Here is an 18,526-nt window from a genome sequence, read left to right on the forward strand (position 1 = left end):
CATTCTCACAGAGGCAGGGAGCTTCCCTAACCCCATTCAAGGCCAGCCCTCCGACTGTGCTTTTAAAAAAACAAGATTTGACTTGTTTACTTCTAAACTGTTTACACCAGTCTCATTTCAACATGTTCTTTTCCATAATAGCATGCTTCTGAAATGGCCAATAGGTCTTTAAGAGTACATGTGCCAATTTGGTACAATGGTCCTAAGTAGAAATGTGCATACAAATGACTTTTGTTTTCCACAATGGATGCATTTTTCTGAGCAGCTGTGCATAAATCTTGAGCTCTCCATTCAGAGACTACATACCTTCTGCTAGAACAGAGGCCCCTCAACAGAGAGAGGCTGAGATGCTCTCCACTCTTGGCAACCACAGAGCACCCCCATTCCTCGACACCCATTATTTCACCCAACACCCCTGCTCTTCTGTCAGAACCTTTCTCCTAATCCCTACCTGACACACCTTACAATCTCTATTGCTTATTCTCTATTATTAAAGTTTAAGGTGAGTCAACTGCAGTTGGAACTGTAATTATAGAGGACAGATTTTATTGAGAGAAATCCATTTTTTTGATGAGATAAAGAAACAGGCTGGGCGTGCTGGCTCATATCTGTAATCCCGGCACTTTGGGAGGCCGAGGCAGGCGGATCACTTGAGACCAGGAGTTCAAGAGCCTCCAGCGTGGTCAACATGGTGAAACCCCGTCTCTACTAAAAATACAAAAATTAGCCAGACGTGGGGGTGCATTCCACCCAGCTATTCGGAAAGCTGAGGCAGGAGAATCGCTTGAACCCAGGAGGGGGAGGTTGCCGTGAGCCGAGATTGCATCACTGTACTCCAGCCTAGGCAACAGCAAGTCTCTGTCTGAAAAAAAAAAAGAAAAGAAAAGAAACAATTCAGGGTAATTATTCAAGACAGCAGTAAGTAGAGGAAAAAAATCCAGAATTCAAATCAGACCAACTGATTCCTACAGGAACCAAAGGAAAAGTTACAAAATGTGTTTCATATCTGAGACTTCTAAATTCTAACTTTGTAAGTAAAACTAGACACTTATCAAATAGTGTTTGTTAAAGCTGATACTAAATCTGTTTCTTCTACAGAACCAATGGAATTATCACAGAAAATATTCACCAATCCACTCAAGCAAAGTTTTAACGTAAGAGTCAATAATGTGGCCTGGAGAACGGGCTCATGCTTGTAATCCCAACACTTTGAGAGACCGAGGTGAGAGGACTGCTTGAGCCCAGGAGTTTAATACCAGCCTGGGCAATAAATTGAGAACCCATTTAAAAAATTAGCCAGGTATGGTGGCACATGCGTGCCTGCAGCCCCAGCTATTCTGGAAGGTAAGGTGGGAGGATCTCTTGAGTCCAAGAGTTCAAGCTTGCAGTGAGCTATAATTTTGTGCTACTGCACTCCAGCCTGGGTGACAGATCAAGACACTGTCTCAAAAAAAAAAAAAAAAAAAAAGAATCAATAAAGTGGCAATCCTGAGTAATACATTTCTGACAGTTTTAGACGCTTACTGGTTCCAAGATAGTAACATTAACACCTTAAGGTAATGTAGACATTAATAGAAGTTCATAGAGTTATGGTCAAAGCTAACCACCACTAAAGCAACCAACGAAAGAAGTTTCAAATTTGAAAAGAATGTAATGGTAATAATATCTAGGAAGACATGCCATTTGTTCATTTCATTTCTGTTCAATAAATTTAACTAAATATAATCATATATTAACAAATACAGAAAAATACTATTATATTAATAATTGTATAAACAAAGAAGAAAGTCCTTAAATATGCAGAAATACAACTCATAGGGGAAAGTTTTGGCTTTAGTAGAAGTGCCATTTGGAGCAGTGATGTAGAGTGATTAACCTTTCTTGGAGTCACAGATCTGAAAATCTGAAGGCCTCTGTGGAAACATGCACACACATACTGTAAGATTCTGCGTGTAATTTCAAGATTAGAAACCCATGTTAAAGAACAGTTACCTCCTTCTAAACCACTGGCAATAGCTAGTTAAGTGATTCTGAACAAACTTCCCTAGCCACGCTGATTTGTCCTCTGGCTCACTGCAGTCCCTTGCTCTGTTTCCACTTTTGCTGTCTCTGTGGCTCTTGCCCTTGATCTGCTCCACCCATTCCTCCACCCAAGCCATTCTGTCTCCCCGCCCAGCTTTCTCAAATTCAATTCCTCTCCTACTCCCATTTTTCCCTATGTAAGCTCCCACCCCCATGTCTTTAACTGGTCCAATATGAAAATAAATCATACACTTGGATGACCTAACTAACTAAATTTTTATGTTATTATTCATAATTTTAAAAGCCAATGAGCTGAAAAATTGACATTTACAGACAGAGATTGAGAGATTAATTGTAAGAAAAAAAAAGGAAAGGAGAAAAAAATAGTGTTTTTCAAGGAAAAAAAATAGATATTTTATATCTGGCCCTTAATTTTTATCTCTGTATGTTTTCCCATAGGTCCCTACTAGGAAAAAATGACTGTGTCTCCGCCTGTGACAATCAGGATGTTTCAGGACACAGAGAGCCCCAAGTATTCACAGTGGGTCTAGAACACAGGACAAAGAGATGAAGGCAGGAGCTGTGTGCTGGGCCAAAGCCGGAAGGCCTAGAGGGCTCTCTGTCCAGAATCTGGCTGACACTGAGATGCGACCAAGTCCAATCTCCAAGAGTTAGGGGTGGTACATTTTATACAACTCTCCAAGTAGCCAGCACTGTCCATGGCTCTGCCATATACTCTAAATCACAACAGAAAGATGCTGTAGGAAAAAAGGCTAACAAGATATGTGGGAAGGAGTAGAGGCATCCTAACACTAAATTCAGCCACATTGGCTAAAGTTCATCTATAAAATTCACAATTCAGTGTGGTGTGGTGACTCATGCCTATAATACTAGCACTTCGGGAGGCTGGGGTAGGAGAATCTCTTGAGGCAAGGAGTTGGAGACCAGTCTGGGCAACCGAGTCAGACTCTGTCTCTACAAAAAAATAAAAAATTGGCTGGGCATGGTGGCACGCACCTATAGTCCTAGCTACTCTAGAGGCCAAGGTAAGAGGATCACTTGAGCCCAGGAGTTTGTCACATTGCTGCAGTCCAGCCTGAGTGCAGAGTGGGACTTTGTCTCAAAAAAAAAAAAAAAAAAAAAATCCAACAAACAAAATTCACAATCCTTGTACGACAGAAATTATCTGCAGGTGAATTATTTCACAACTAGACAAATGTTAATGCTTTTAAGGCAAAGCCCATGGAACCAACACTATATGACATCTTTAATTTACTGTATGCTTTTTCTATGTCAGGTTCTATATGTATACTTATATGCATTCATAATTTTATATATACATAGTTTTATTTAATATATAAGTATACCTAATTATATAATTTTATGTATATGTAATTTTATTCAATTCTCACAATAACCATATGATATAATCCCTACTCAGTAGATGAGGAATCTGAAGCTTAGCAGAATTGATCAAACTGCCCAGAGTCAAGCACACTAAGTCAGAAAGACAGAATATCAACACAGATCTCTCTGACTCTACAGCCTGTGCTCTAAGGCTGAGATCCTGAATTTCTCAAACTTAAATGTGCATATGAATCCCCTGGTCCAATTCTGTAGGTCTGGGATAGGGCCTGACAACCTGCATTTCTAACATACTCTCACCAATGCTGCTGATCCATACCACATTTTGAGCAGCAAGGGACCAAATAAACCATTATATTAGACTAACTCCATACATACAGCTGTGACTTCTGAAAGTTGAGTAAGTATACTGTCAGTAATATTTCTCTAAAAAGGCAACTATTTTAAAGATAAAATGAACAACATATTTCTATATATTAAACTGTGAAATACTTTTTAAAAAAAGTCAGAACACATAAATCAATATATCCTAAAACAAATTTTTAATGAAATTAAATGATTCTCCAATTTTTCTGCACACACTCCTGCTGTCTTTGGCCGGAAGAGTCTCTCCTGTGTCCTATGTCCAAACCAGATGCATCCTGTGTTTCTACAAGGAAACCATCAGAATCTATTAAAATTACTGCACACTGATAGCAGCAGGGACATGACAAATCGCAGGCCAAGAGTCAGATACCACAGAATGTGTTTCAGGGCTTTGGGGGCAGGCCCATTTGCAACCAAATGATATTGTGTGAGGCTGGCATGCTCAGTGCATGACAAACGGATGCAATTTCGGTGCTGTCTGCAGGCCAGGGGAGATTTCTCTGATGCTGGTTGTGGTTAGTTTACAGAATTGTGCAGAGTTCCCAGATTTGAATCACTTGGGGCTTGAAAGGGCTTCACTTGACAAGCTACAAATAATTACACCCTACTCTTTCTATTGTACTCTATTATTTTGCCCCCCTTATCTCTAGGATTTGAGCTTTTGTGAACAAGCAAGGTCGGCTTCTATTTTGACCACAACACAAAACATTGTTCTTTTCTGATACGATAAATAAAATGAGGCCTTGCAGACTAAACATTTTTATCAGGTCCATTTTCCACTTTTATAGGCAAAAATCAACTTTGCACTCAGTTAGAAGGGTTGAGCTGGACATAAGCAGGCAGGCAGGTTCATGCATCCTCACTTAGTGATGTGATCCAACTATCTGGTTATTGTAAAAGCTCATTTGAAAAATGGGGCATTGACTAACAGACAAAGGGCATGTGGGCAGTAGCTTTTACAAGGTTTCTGCTTCCTTGGCCTCCTCTCCTCCACCCTCAGTCCCATTCTAACCACCTCTTCATTTGGATATTCTTAAAGAAAAAGTTTTTCAAATGTGGGATGCGATTAGAACAAAGCAGCCTTATGCCACTGGCACACATCTCTGAAACACCAGTATCTCAGATTCAAGTTGGCTATTTCATTTACGAAAGATTTTAAAGAGTATATCTCCCATTCTAAGGCAACTCCTAAGGATAATATATTGATTATTGCTTCATATATTTTAATTTGGTAAATGTGAAACTTTATCTATGTTGTGGTATTTCTCCAAAGTAAACAGAAGATTGGAGGAAGCAGTTTTTTGCTTAAACTCAGACTTCAACATTCCATAAACGAGTCCTGGTCCTTAAACATTTTTTTGAAAATATCTACAATGGTAATCAACACTGACTCAAAGTAGCCTAAACATTTTCTTTTGAAATTTAACTTAATTGTTAAGCCTTAACTGTGGGTGAAGTATTGTTCTAAGTCATCTACATTTAGTTTTTGCAACAACCCTATTAACATAAATGTCATTTAATTAAAATTTGTTATTACTGGCTGAGCTTGGTGGCTCATGCCTGTAATCTCAGCACTTTGGGAGGCCAAGGCAGGAGGATCGCTTGAGCCCAGGAGTTCAAGACCAGCCTGGGCAACATAGTGAGACCCTGTCTCTGTTAAATACATACATAAACTGATTAAATTTGTTATTACATCCTCATTTCACGGATAAGGAAACTGGGGCACAGAGAGGTTAAGTAACTCACTCGATGTCTCACAGCTTGTGAGTGGTACAGAGGGAAACTGAGTCTGAAGAGTTTGACTCAGGCCCCTTCAATACTGCTTCTTAATTCCACAGTTCCATTTACTTAAGGACAGGGCAACTACAAGAACAATATTCCTCGCCTGAGCTGAAACCAAGAGCCTGGAGAGAACTCATGTTGACAGTGTAGACAAAAAATAGTGAGACTGTATTCTCAACAGGGGCTAAAGTTTGAGATTTCAGCTCCTGAAACAGGACACCTTTATTCTTGCCTCACTACATGTTTTGCTGAAAGCTGGACCCCTTCCTATTCTCTAAATCTGCCTTGTCCAACATAGTATAGCACTCGCCACATGCTGCTGTCAAGCATTTGAAACATGGCTGGTCCAAATGGAGATACCCTGTAAGTATAAAAACACCAAGTTTCAAAAAATTTCTACAAAAATAACAAGTTATCTCATTAATAATGTTTACACAGAATACATGTTAGAATAAGATTTTGGATTTATTGCATTAAATCAAATATATTATTACAATTCATTTCACTTTTTTAATAGGGCCACTAAAAATTTTAAAATCTCTTTGTAGCTCACATTTGTGGTTTGCATTATATTTCTTTTTTTTTTTTTTCCGGACACAGAGTCTTGCTCTGTCTGGATCATAGCTCACTGCAGCCTCGACCTCTTGGGCTCAAACGATCTTCCTTCCTCAGTGTCTTGAGCAGTTGGGACTACAGCTATGCACCACCACACTGGGCTAATTTTTTATTTTTATTTTGTAGAGATGAGGTCTTGCTTATGTTGCCCAGGCTGGTCTCAAACTCCTGGCCTCAAGTAATCCTCTCACCTTGGCTTCCAAAGCATTTGGGATTACAATCTCAAACTGTGGTGGCGTAAACCACCACACACGGCGAGCATTATATTTCTGCTGGACTGCTCTAAACTCATCCCTTGATGCCAAACTTTGTATGGCTGAATCATCAGCACAAATCTATAACCCTGACAGGGAAAACAACTCCAAGAACAGCAGTTCACCTCCCAGGAAGCTTCATTCCCACCTCCACTTCCACTCTTCTCCCTTCAAAACTCTCAGGTTTTGCCGGGCGCGGGGGCTCATGCCTGTAATCCCAGCACCTTGAGAGGCCAAGGCAGGCGGATCATGAGGTCAGGAGATCGAGACCATCCTGGCTAACACAGTGAAACCCCGTCTCTACTAAAAAAACATAAAAAATTAGCCGGGTGTGGTGGAGGGCGCCTTGTAGTCCCAGCTACTTGGGAGGCTGAGGCAGGAGAATGGCGTGAACCTGGGAGGCGGAGATTGTAGTGAGCCGAGATTGTGCCACTTCACTCCAGCCTGGGTGACAGAGCGAGACTCCATCTCAAAAAAAAAAAAAAAAAAAAACCTCTCAGGTTCAGGTTTTTATGCCACTGACTCCTTTCCTTGACCCTGAAGTACTCACTGTCTTTGGTCTGATTTAGAAAAAGCCTTGACCTGACCCTGCTTTTTCTTCTTGCTTTTATGACTTCTCTCCCTCTTTTCATAGTCAAAGCATCTGGCAGGGTCCTCACTCTCTCCCAGCTTCCTTAATCCACTATAATCTGACTTCCATTTCCCAATGGCCCCTTCTCCACCTCGTTCTCCTGACCTCTGTGCCCTCTCTAGAACCACACAGCAGGCCTCAATTGAGCTGAGCACCAACCAGACACTTGGAAGAGAGGAAAGAATCTTACCATGTTCTGTGAACAAAACAAGGAAGTGGCACCAACCTTCCCACTCCATTCTCCCACCCCAGGTCCCAAAAAGGAGGTTCTCTCATTATCTAGGAATAATTTCACTCAAGGCAGACGTGGCTCTTTGCAGCTGTACTAACCATCGCAGGTCAGCCATCATTCCCTTGTGTGGATTCCTCAACTCCTTGCTCCCCTCAACACCTTGCCTGTCCAGGAAAAGCCAGATTCAGGTTGAGTCTCAAGCATCATCTGAACAGAGTGGACATCCACCATATGTAGTGGCCATCTTTCAGAGCATGGCCTGACGGCGCCTGTCCATAGTAGCAGGACCACCAAGAGAGGAGTCCAGTGAGGAATCATCATTCGTTGGCCTATTGGCTTGAAGACACCACCAGTGGAGTAAGGAGCAAACTCAGGCAGAATCAAAACCCTCACCATTGGCTACCAGGAGGAAGTGAAACTAGAACTAGCTTGGAAAGAAAGAAACACAAGTTAACCAACTTCGGGTGGGGGCTGGAATAGGCTTCCTGTAGGCAGAAGATCATGAGACTCAGAGCATTGGCACCCTGGTCCTCCTGAAGTTGGGGAGTGGGTGGGGTGGTTCAAAGTTGCTGAGTAGAGAGTTGGACAGAGATGAGATAGAGGATACTAAATTTTATTTTTTATTTGTCTTTTTCTTTCAGCTACCAACTACAGTTTCTAAAGTCCATATATTCTTTTCAGAATCTCTCATGTCCATCCCATGCCACTGCCCCAGTCCACACCTTCATCCTGGACCACAGCCACAGTCCCACACCTGATTTCAATCAACCTCTTGGGCAACATTCTGTATACCAAGGTAAGTTTAATTAGCATGGTTTCCTCATTTTCATATCACTTTGCTGTTGAGAAACATTCTGTACAGCCTTGTTTATTTTTTCATACAGTTACTGAGTTTCAGAGTTTCTGGTCCCAGCCCCACCTAATGCAGATCTTGGAGAAATACCTTTGGCAGCCCCTCTGACACTGCTTGAGTAATGTCAGTGACGGGGCATTCTCTTGTCTCCACCCCTCCCCGGAAAGCAACTTATACATTCTCCCTACCAGAATGCGCCCTCCTCTCCCCAATGCCCATCAAAAGTCTAAGGGTTGACTTTGACAGCTTCAACAATGGCAGATGCCCACCCTCCAGGAGCACAAAGAACAAAGGCAGTCCTCCTCAGAGACCTCCTCAATGTGGCTCTGCCCCATGTATCCCAAATATTTCCACTCTTTAACTACCACTGGCCTCCTGCACACAGGACACTGCTCCCTTTCTATCCTCCATGATATAATGTTCATTTATATCTTTCTAACTTTACTGAGGGTGGGTTCCTTGGAAAAGCCCTATCCTTTCCACATACTTATTTAAATCCTACCTAGCCTTCAAAATGCAGCTTAAGCACCATTTCTTGCAGGAGGTCTTCTGGGTACTGCACTACACTCCTCATCGATCTCATTTTCAAAATCTCCATTCAAAACAAGCTATGACCATAGAGCATTCATTATTGATTCACAGGTATCGTGTGATTTTGTGCAGAGCTAGAGGTCTAGAATCATACTTCATAGTTGTCAAAGGCCTGTAGCAGGCACAAAGCAGACACTCAAAACACTTCATTTACTGGATTATATTAATTATACTACTTTATAACATAAACATAAATGTTTTGCTTCAATGTTGAGGCTTTGTTGAGAGTAATATCACTAGAGGTTAAATGGCACTTTTTAATAATCTCCAGCTATCTTTTAATGAAACTATTCCTTAAAATGAACTATTTTGGCCAGGCGCAGTGGCTCACACCTGTATTCCCAGCACTTTGGGAGGCTGAGGTGGGTGGATCACCTGAGGTCGAGAGTTCAAGACCAGCCTTGTCAACATGGTGAAACCCTGTCTCTACCAAAAATACAAAAATTAGCCGGCCATGGTGGTGGGTGCCTGTAATCCCAGGTACTAGGGAGGCTGAGGCAGGAGAATCTCTTGAACCTGGGAGGCAGAGATTGCAGTGAACTGAGATTATGCCATTGTACTCCAGCCCGGGTAAAAAGAGCAAAACTCCATCTCAAAAAAAAAAATAATAATAATTGAACTGTCTTACAACATTACCAATATATTAATTAAGCAATTAATCAGTTCAAAATTTGTTAAGATGCCTTCAAAAACTAGTATTTTTCATTTTTATACACTGACATTAATGGCCAATGAAAATGAATATATCTCTAACATAAAGCAAAGGCTGCTTTTAAAAACCCTTCCAAATCTAAAAAATTGTAAAATATATACACTTTCAAAATGTCAGTACTGTGGCCAGCTCAAAAACCTACTGCCTACCCATAATCATCTAAGAAAATCACTTGAAGAAAAGCAATGGGGCCAGGCACTGTGGCTCATACCTGTAATCCCAGCACTTTGGGAGGCCAATGCAGGAGGGTCACTTGAGGTCAGGAGTTTGAGACCAGCCTGGCCAACATGGCGAAACCCCGTCTCTATTAAAAATACAAAAAGTAGCCGGGCTCGGTGGCGGGCGCCTGTAATGCCAGCTGTAGCTACAGCAACCGGGATTACAGGCACCCACCACCATGCAGGGCTAATAAGGCTACCTGGGTGGCTGAGGCAGGAATAATACTTGAACCCGGGAGGCAGAGGTTACAGTGAGCCAAGACTGCACCACTGCACTCCAGCCTGGGCAACAAGAGCGAGACTCTGTCTCAAAAAAAAAAAAAAAAAAAAAAGTTTTCCTCATGTCTTGCTTGCCATAAAGAGGACTACCATTCCCCTGCTTTTCAGACCCAGGATGATAACAACTATTTGTTAGTATTAGGTTGGTACAAAAGTAATTGCAGTTTCTGCTATTGAAAGTAATGGCTTTACTTTTGCACCAACCTGATACGTGCCTTGCACTGTGCTAGGTACTTTTCATTTATTATATCCATTATGTATTTCTCCTGAAAATGTCTGGTGATACTACTCCCTTGTACAAAGGAGGACACTGAAGCATGTGGAGGCAAGTCAAGGTGAGAACCCAAGTCTGGCTTACTTCTGTTCTGCTGCACTCCTAGACTGCATAAGCCCCAAGCAAATTATGGTAAAATATTAAAGGAAGATTTCTTTATAAGTGAATATTTGTGTGGCCTATCCATAGGCACATACTTTTCCCCATAAACATGAAATCTTAATATTTGAGCTCTGTGGAATTTTGGGTAATCTTTTTTATGGCATCATATTTTCCATTTGTTGAAACTATATCATTAATCAGTTTTAATACAGTGTCTCTACTGGACATACATAAGAAATAATTCTAAACAGTTCATGGATAAAATAACTTAGGTCAAATTCTAATTGACCTCTATAAACCCAAAATCCCTTTGCCATACTGAAATTTCTATCAAATGTTTACTTGAAAGCATTAGTTTTATTTTTGTTTGCTTTAGTGGTTTAAGACCAGGAGAGGGGCTTAAGGTATAAACTGTATTCACATCATAAATCATATCCCATATAAGCCTAACTCAGGCACCTCTTTATAGAAATTCAATATAAAGATTTTAATTTTTAGAAACAAATACTAATACTAGCTACTACAGAACCAATTATGTGTTAAGGACTTGGCACCTATTATTTCATTTGATTAAAACAATTTCTATTGGTTATGAAGCAGTTACCATTATCTCCATTGAAGGAAGCCAAGACTCAGAGCATTTATGCAACTGGTTACCATTCAACACATGGTTAGCACATGGTAGGGCCAGGGGCCTGTCCAGGTTTCCTCAACTCCAGAGTTCACTCTTCAACCACACCGCTACTTCCTTCCTCCCAAGAAGCTCAAGAACCTCCTTCTAAAAAGGTCAACTTGCAGAATAAACATAACCCTAGCTTCTTTCTGATTCATAACAGCTGGCCCTAATGCTGTGTCGCTCAGTACCAGAACAGGTAAAATATGCTGCACACCGGTAAGCACTCAAGGGATACACATCAATGTTCTTCCCTACTTGAACAATCCCACCTATTTAATGCTCCCACCTTGGTTCGCCAATATGTTAGACAACAAGGAAGTATGCTTAGAGTCCGCTCTGCCAGGATATCTCACCCAGATGCTTTCCTATCTTTCACACAGCTTTCTTCATTGTAATAGTACCTGTCCTTCTGGGCAGGGACCAACCCAAGGTTGTGAAAGCAGGCCCAGTAACATCAGCTGATCCTCACTTAGCTAAACATAATCTGAGGTAGGCATTTCACATGCATTATTTCATTTAATCTTGGCAGTGACTCTACGGGGTTGCATACTAATTTTAACCCTTTTTAAAGATAAGGGAACTGAGGCTAATAATTTGTTCATATTTAATCTTGCTAACATAATTGATTTATATATTCATATCTCCTTGGAGCAATACAGGATGAGCTGATTTAACTATAGCTCCACTGTACACTGTGTTCACAAATAAAAAGAATCCTGGCTGGGCACGGTGGCTCAAGCCAATAATCCCAGCACTTTGGGAGGCCAAGGCAGGTGGATCACATGAGGTCAGGAGTTCGAGACCAGCCTAGCTAACATGGTGAAATCCCATCTCTACTAAAAATACACAAAAAGTTAGCCAGGCGTAGGCTGGACACAGTGGATCACACCTGTAATCCTGGCACTTTGGGAGGCCGAGGTGGGAGGATCACAAGGTCAGGAGATCGAGACCATCCTGGCTAACATGGTGAAACCCATCTCTACTAAAAATACAAAAAATTAGCCGGGTGTGGTGGCGGGCGCCTGTAGTCCCAGCTACTCAGGAGGCTGAGGCAGGAGAATGGCGTGAACCCAGGAGGTGGAGCTTGCAGTGAGCCGAGATCACACCACTGCACTCCAGCCTGGGCGACAGAACGAGACTCCATCTAACAACAACAACAAAAAAAAAGCCATGCGTGGTAGCAGGTGCCTGTAATCCCAGCTACTCAGGAGGCTGAGGCAGGAGAATCACTTGAACCCGGGGGGTGGAGGTTGCAGTAAGGCAAGATTGCACCATTGCACTCCAGCCTGGGTGACAAGAGCAAAACTCCATCTCAAGAAAGAATCCCTTTGAAAGAGAGTGCTGGAATTTCTTCAAAAGAAAACTACTGAAAGTGATGGCACCTCCAGGGCCCAGTACAGTGCCTGATAAAATTCAGGCCTTCAAGGACCATTAGTTAAATAAATGATTCTAAGAAAATATTGGAGTTGATGAAATTGTGCCTCACACTCCACACCTCTGTGCCTTCACCCAGCCCTCATCTACTGCCACCTCCTACAGCTCCTGCCTGGCACTTCTGCCTGACTGTCCCTGCCAGCCCTCTCTTCAGGCCCTACCAAGGACCCAGTATGCAAACATACTCACAGCAAATCTCATAAACTCTGAGCTAAACTTCCAATTAAACAGACTGCCTACCTCCCCACCCAGGCATTTAGAATTATCTAGGCCACAGAAAGCTCAGCTTCACAGAACTTTTCTAGACCCAGAACTCACAAAAGAAGCAAACCCTGACTGCAAAAACAGCTGGTGTGGTCTCATGCCTGAAATCCCAACACTTTGGTAGGCTGAGGTAGGCAGATCACTCAAGTCCAGGAGTTTGAGACCACTCAGGTCAACATGGCAAAATGCCGTCTCTACCAAAAAAAACAAAAACAAAAACAAAAAATAAAATTAGCCAGGCATGGTGATGTGGAGCCTTTAGTCCCAGCTATTCAGCAGGCTGAGGCGGGTGATCTATTAAGCCTGGAAGGTTGAGGTTGCAGTGATCTATGATCGCACTACTGCACCCCAGCCAGGGTGACAGAACAAAACCCTGTCTCAAAAACCAAAAAACAAAAAACTAACCTCTGGGTTAAAATGATGTTCATTAAAACTGGCCTCATCTGAACCTGAACGAACGCTGATAGGAGTCAAAAGTTATACTTCTGCTCAGAACCAAGCACTGAACAGTGAATGGGTCTGGGTGGGAACTGGCCCCATTCCACCGCCTGCTAGAGCTATATACTGTGACACAGTCGGCCCTCAGTATCTATGGGTTTTGCATCCACAGATTCAACCAACTGTGAATAGAAAACATAAGGGAAAAAAAGAATCTGAATGTATACAAACTTTTTTTGGTTCATTATTCCCCCAAATAATATATAACAACTCTTTACATAGCATTTACATTGTATTAGGTATTTAAGTAGTCTAGAGATGATTTAAAGTACACAGGAGAACATGCATAGTTTATATGCAAATACTACACCATTTTATATCAGGGACTTGAGCATTCACGGATTTTCGTATCCATGTGGAGTCCTGGAACCAATCCCCCACAGATACTGAGGGATGGCCGTACTTACAAATTCAGGATTGGTTCTTTGGCCTATCCTAAAAAGAACTTTTTATAAATGGAGAAAGTAGGAAAACAATACAAGGTTTTCCCAGAGAATACCACTAGGAGCCAACAGCACAGAAAGGTAGTTGGAATATTCTGTGATCAATAAATAGCTGTTAATAATTAGTTTAACCACAGAATCACCATTATTCACTTGTTCTTAAATACGAAGTGGCTGGGACACTACAGATGTTATTCTCCAATTTAAAAGCACTGCAGGGATCTTTTGATATATTGCTTTTATAAAAACTTAAAGCAGTGAATTAAATATGCAATCATTCAAAAGTGAGGAAAAAAAAAGAAAAATTCTCATACTAGATGAAAGGAAGGTAAAATATATGATGATGTATTAACTCCAACTGGCAAAAATGTATTTAGAAGTATCAGAAATAACAATAGCTGCTCCACATTGTGAGTTATTTGTGCTCAGTACTTACAGGTAATCCTTATGAGAAAAGGGAATAATTATTTTAGGGAATGCAGCTCAGGGAAGTTAAATGACTTGCACAAGTTCCCTGACTAGTCACAATGCCAAAATGTGGAACCAAGTCTATGTGGCTCCAAAGCTTAATAATGACACTCCTTAGAACTTCCTCGAGCAGACTGAGGTCAGAAAAACATTTTTGTTTGTTCATTTTTTGAGACGAAGTTTCACTTTTGTTGCCCAGGCTGGAGTGCAATGGCGTGATCTCCGCTCACTGCAACCTCCGCCTCCCAGGTTCAAGGGATTCTCCTGGCCTCAGCCTCCCGAGTAGCTGGGATTACAGGCGCATGTCACCATGCCCGGCTAATTTTTTGTATTTTTAGTAGAGACAGGGTTTCACCATGTTAGCCAGGCCAGTCTCGAACTCCTGACCTCAGGTGATCCACCCACCTCAGCCTCCCTAAGTGTTGGGATTACAGGCGTGAGCCACTGCACCCAGCCAGAAAAGCTTTTCTTAAGTTCATTTGTTTATAAGCCAGTCCTAGATGTACTTTTGTGGAATCAGAATGTGAACCAGCCCTTTAAAGCTTTAAAACAAAGCTGATGCTTCTCCTTTATGCTAAATATACACTCTACAGGGCATCTTTTCTACAACAGGGAAGCTACCTACGCCACAGTCTGCAGGCTTAGCTACAAATTAAAATCATCTGGAGAATTTTTAAACCGTACCAGAGCCTGAGCCCCTATTGCATGAGAATCTCTGGGGACAAAGCTCGAAAATTTGTGTTTTTAAGTGTTCCCTGAGAACTACTGAACTAACTTACTAATAATATGTGCTGGGGCAAGTAATATGCCTTAATGAACTCCACAAGCATCCTGGGGACATCTTCAGTGTAGTAGTTCTCACCTTCCACTGTTCATAACAATCACCCAGGGACCTTTAGAAAATTCTGAGGCTCAATCCATACCCCAAGACCACGAGATTCTCCGAGGGTGGGCCCCAGGCATCAGCAGTCTGTAAAGCTCTCCTGGTGATGCTAGTGTGCAGTAAGGGATGAGCACCATGGCTTTAGCAGCCAGTGACATGCACCAGAAGCCCAAACCCTCCTTTGACGGTGTTCCAATGTGCCATCCACAAGCAACACCACATCAACAGCCTTTTTCTCAAACTCCCTGCCTTCTCCCTTAGGGTCAGGCACCTGAAGTGGTGCTAACACCCAAAGTTTTTCCATGTCTCAGGCACTTCCCCTACCTCCCCACACATGTGCATGCCTGCTTACGAGAAATGCTGCATGAGTCTCCCCACTGTCCTAAAGAATCATTCCTATGACTGGATGATTCATTCCACATGCGCACGCGTTTGTCGTTCTTCCACCACTTTCCATTTTATTATCTCCACTTCCGTTTCTCTCTTATTAGCATTTTTAACTGTCACTACTTTTGCCGTCATGGACAATATGGGGTTAATGCTGTTCTAAGTACATTAAATTTGGGTACAAAACTGCAGGCTAAGGAAGAACACCGAAACTAAGTGTCGTTGGCTGAAACTAAGCTGACATCTCAGGCCCACTGCTATTCACTAGATGTGGGCAGGGTTGAGGTCCTTTTTGTTCTGGAGGGCAACTCTTTGATTATATGCAAAGCTCAAAAGGTTACCTAAATTTCCAAGGCACACATTTCGAATAACAACAAAGATCTTTATGGTTGATAGAGACTAAAAAGCTTTGTACATCTCCATTCTAAAGTTCTGAATTATATGAAAATTCTCACATGAGGCCTAAATGAAAAATATTCTACACTACAAGCAAAATGCTTTTTACCCAACAATATTTAAATCCAAAAGAAGCAGCATTCAGGGTGAAGACACTCTCTCAAAGGGCAAATCAAGTGTTGATTAAAGCTTCCCTAAAAGTTATACACTTTGTACTACTAATGAATGGCTGACAAAGTTAATCCATGGCATCACCCTGCAAACAATTCTCCAACCAGGTACAAACAATATCAGTAAAAAAAAAAAAACTCATAGCACTAAGAAATGCATTTGCCTGATAAAGTAGTTCTGTACTAGGTAAGACTTAGTCCATTACTTTGCTTTTTTCAATGCTATCTCAGATTATTTCTGCAAAACTATCAATGGAAAAAACACTGACAATGAATTCAGAGTCTATGATGGAAAAAGCAGATTTGATTTCCATACAAATTAGGAGATAAAGCGTAGCAATAATATACTCCAATAATTTTTATGAAAAAGATCAAGATTACTGATATTTTAAATAAGATCACCACTAATGTCCTAAGTTAATTTCAATCCTGTTCGTAATCATTGCTATTTAAGAAGAAATTTCAGGATAATATTTAAAAGTTAATTAAAAGCAGCATAAGCATTCATGTCAGTCAAGCATGACCTCTGCTCTACAACACATTTAAATGCATGTCACCTTGACCTGTAACACAGCAATGTAAAAAATTTTGGTCAATATAAATCAAATGTACACTAATTTATTCAGCAGGTTTCCTGGTATCTGAATCAACATCAGAAATCTAACCAGTATTTGTTATTCTGTTATTGACAAAAGGAAGCATATTTAAATGATAACAAGTACTCATGGGTGTCATTTGGAAGTTAAATTGTTCCCCAAGGACAGCCTCCATAAACAGCTACATTTAAAGGTCATTTACCACCAAATTATGAACAACTGTTGCATTTATTAGCACAGGCTCAATAGTTTGGAAGCCACAGTCATCAATTTCTACTGACAATGAGATCTAATTGTTCACCGATAATAAACAAGGAAAACAGAACTTTTCTACAAACTTTTATCGTGCACTATACTCACATTTTAAAAATTTGGTTGCACACTTTCCACATGTATGCATTCATTATTTCCAACTGCAAATAAATATCAGATAATAAAATGTAAAAACATTTCTCATTTTATATTGATCTGAACAAAAAGAAAAACATTACGATGTTTATGAAGGAAGAGTGCGTTTCACTTCTGAAACGTGGTACAATAATTAATTTTATGTATCTACTTGACTGAGCCATTGGGTGCCCAGATATTCAGTCAAACATTATTCTGGGTATTTCTGCGAGAGTGTTTTTGGATGAGATGTATATTTAATTATGTGGGCTGAGTGAAGAACATTATGATTCATAATGTGAGTGGACCTCTTTGAATCTCAGAGGCAACATATTCCTCATTTGGGTGTGTTACTCCTGTCCATTTATCAAGTGACTTGAAAAGATTTTGGTTTTGAGTGTGTCCCAGAATACGGATAGGCTCTGCAATAGGTCCAAGCTGCCATGCAAACTGCTCTGCCACTTTGGCCATATGATCCAGCAGATCCAGTGGTGCCTGAAGTATCCGTGGCAGATACAGATGTTGTTTGGAGTCTCTGGCAGGTGGCTATAGGTGAACTGCAATGCTGGTTCTTAGAATTCTGGAGCAAAGCCCTGCCAACCTCTGTGGATAACTACTCTACTGGTGAGAAACAGCACTTACCCTGCTACTGGGTCTTAGTAGAGACTGAATGCTTAACCATGGGCCACCAAGTTACCATGTGACCTGAGCTGGCCATCATGAACAATGTGTTATCTGGCCCATCAAGCTATAAAGTTGGGCATGATCAGCAGCACTCCATCATCAAATGGAAGTAGTAGATATGAGATGGACCCAAGCAGGCCCTGAAGGCACAAGTAAGTTACAGGAAGAGGTGGCCCAGACGCCATGGTCCCTAATCCAGCTACACTGCCTTCTCTCTCCCAGCCTGCACCTATGGCCCCATGGGGAGTTCCCTATGATCATTCTGACAGAGGTTTACAGATGGTTCTACATGATATACAGGTACTACCTGGAAGTGGACAGCTGCAGTACCGCTGTCCCTCTCTGGGATATCTTTGAAGGAAAGTGGTGAAGAGAAATCCTTCCTCTGGGCAGAACTTCAAGCAGTACATTTGATTGTAAACTTTCCTTGGAAGGAGAAATGGCCAGACATGTGATTATACAACAATTCAGGGGCTGTGGCCAATGGTCTGAAAGGATGGTCACGGACTTGGAAGGAATACGACTAGGAAGACCCTGTCTCCCAAGAAGACCTACGTGGAAGACCTCTCTAAACAGGCAAAAAACTGTGAAGATATTTTTGTTTCATGTGAATGCCCACCAAAGGGTGATCTCGGCAGAAGAGGATTTTAATAATCATGAGGATTTGAATAAAATGACTCCTTCTGTGCATATGAGTCAGCCTCTTTCCCCAGTCACCACTGGCATCACACAATGGGCTCATAAAGTAGCCATGGTGGCAGGAATAGAGTTTATGCACGGGCTCAGAAATATGGACTTCCACTCACCAAAGCCAACCTGGCTACAGCCACTGTGGAGCACCCAATCTGCCAGGAGCAGAGATCAACACTGAGGCCCCAGTATGGCACCATTCCACATTGGGAATGATCAGCCAGACACCTGACAGCAGGTTGGTTACAATGGAT

At 41.5% G+C, this 18,526-nt stretch overlaps 1 protein-coding gene across 14 annotated transcripts in view; it reads right to left on the minus strand.

Moving 5' to 3' along the window:
- Positions 1-18,526, minus strand: part of LOC105463142 (sorting nexin 24) — a 194,363-nt gene that overhangs the window by 151,863 nt on the left and 23,974 nt on the right. The window contains exon 1 of one of the 14 annotated variants that reach the window (XR_003013835.2): positions 7,366-12,068. The exons of the other annotated variants lie outside the window; for them this stretch is intronic. The gene's annotated coding sequence lies outside the window, so the exon portion shown is untranslated. Of the gene's footprint in view, positions 1-7,365; positions 12,069-18,526 lie in introns of those variants that run through there. 14 annotated transcript variants of the gene reach the window in all.

The sequence above is a fragment of the Macaca nemestrina genome, chromosome 6 (assembly GCF_043159975.1).
Source record: "Macaca nemestrina isolate mMacNem1 chromosome 6, mMacNem.hap1, whole genome shotgun sequence".
Lineage (NCBI taxonomy): Eukaryota > Metazoa > Chordata > Mammalia > Primates > Cercopithecidae > Macaca > Macaca nemestrina.